Source organism: Branchiostoma floridae, chromosome 15, assembly GCF_000003815.2.
Source record: "Branchiostoma floridae strain S238N-H82 chromosome 15, Bfl_VNyyK, whole genome shotgun sequence".
Taxonomy (NCBI): Eukaryota; Metazoa; Chordata; class Leptocardii; order Amphioxiformes; family Branchiostomatidae; genus Branchiostoma; species Branchiostoma floridae.
This window is the reverse complement of record NC_049993.1, coordinates 15300135-15301933: the sequence shown is the minus strand read 5'-3', so window position 1 is coordinate 15301933 and position 1799 is coordinate 15300135.

The following is a 1799-nucleotide window of genomic DNA, read 5'->3' as shown; positions in this document are numbered from 1 at the left end:
CGGTGACTCAGTTCAGGTTGGAGTTGCATAAGAGAATTTTACTACGTTACTTGGTACCAGGTACGAAACATGATATAACATATACCGTCACATTTATTGTAAGTCATTCGGACTCTTACATCAAATACCATGTCTGGAACTTCTAAGTGGCGGGCTTGAGTGTAACAAACTGGAAAATATTGAATAATTTAAAGAAAATCAGGCAAACGCACGCACTCACGCACACACACATGCACACACACATATGCCCATACCTACACAAACAGACACGCGCACACACACATTATCAGTTTGGTCAACTTGCTTCCGGTATTTACTATAAAAGCTATATAAATACGTACTTTAAACTCTCAGTATTTTCTGCAATGTCATCCTACAAGTCTATTTTTGTCAGTTTGTCTAATTTGAGGAAGGTTGATCTTATCAGTTGTACCATGCGCGCACTTGCACGGCTTCCTCGTCATTATGCAAATTATCTATTTTTGTGAGTACATGTATGCGTTAATGTCAAACCACGTAAACATTATTACGAGTGTCTGAAATCACAACATGAACAATTCCGATAAATTAATGGATAACTACAGAATACTGAATTAATGCTGTTACAGTAACTCTTGAATTTTTTGTCGTATGTATGCTTTTTTTTGCCATGATCATTCCACAGCAGATATACATACATGTACTCCGTTTGAAAACATCATTAAAGAATAAAAACTTTTATTGCACAGCATTTTTGCCTCACTTGGCTGAGTACATGCTAGGTCACTTGGTAACAATCATATACATGTAACAATGGTAACAATCATATACATATTTATGTACATATAAACGTTTAATCTACTCTGACTAGTATACATTCGACTTCATCTCGCTCCTTAGTATTTAATTTGCATAAATGTAACTAACTGTATGATTGGTTAGGGTTGCAACTGGTTTGTCGAGCGCTGTAAGGAATATACATTTCTCTTTAATATTCAAGTATCTGGATTGGGGAAATTTACGTATACTTAGCACATAGTCGAATAGAACGTTTCTAAACTTCGCCCACATAGAAAAATAGGTTCACAGTTGCACTCAACTGACTTGTATAATTGTCAGTGACAAAACAGTATAATAGCCAGAGCTACATGTATCGAGTGCATTGGACATGGACAGACCGCCAAAGGGTTGAATTTGGAGTCCTTGTTACCAATCGCTGTCCCTGGACCATTGTCTAATGGCACTCATCGTTATGAAATTTGCGAGGGGAATCTTTCGGCAAGTCGCAAAAAAATCATTTATGGAAGCATGCATAACTTAGCAATAGGATTGTCTCTTCTAAGATTTTATTTTCATTATTTTAAAAAGAGACAAAGACAGAGAGATTGTGGCAGAGAGAAACTCAAATATTTTATCAATATGTAAATTTATTGCATTTTCTTACTAATATCTATCACACTTGATAAAGAGCACAATAGCTTACAATTGATGCATTTACCAAGGTTATGTTTTCGGTATCAATCCCGCATGTTTCTGTGTTTCTTCTCTCTCTCTCTCTGTGGGTGGGTGCACGAGGACGCGTGTGTATGGATGAGTCTGTGTCTGTCTGTTTGTCCGTTTCTCTGTCTCTGTAAACGTAATAACTCGAGGGTTCCTGATTTTTTTTTAAATCTTTACTTCGTAGGTAGTAAACATAGATTCAAGTGTCACGTTATGGTACTGCAACAGAACTTGCGGTTTACATATCTTTTGACCTTGATGTCACCAAATTGATACGATAGATAGCTCTTGATTATTCAGAAGGTCGTACCGATTGATTT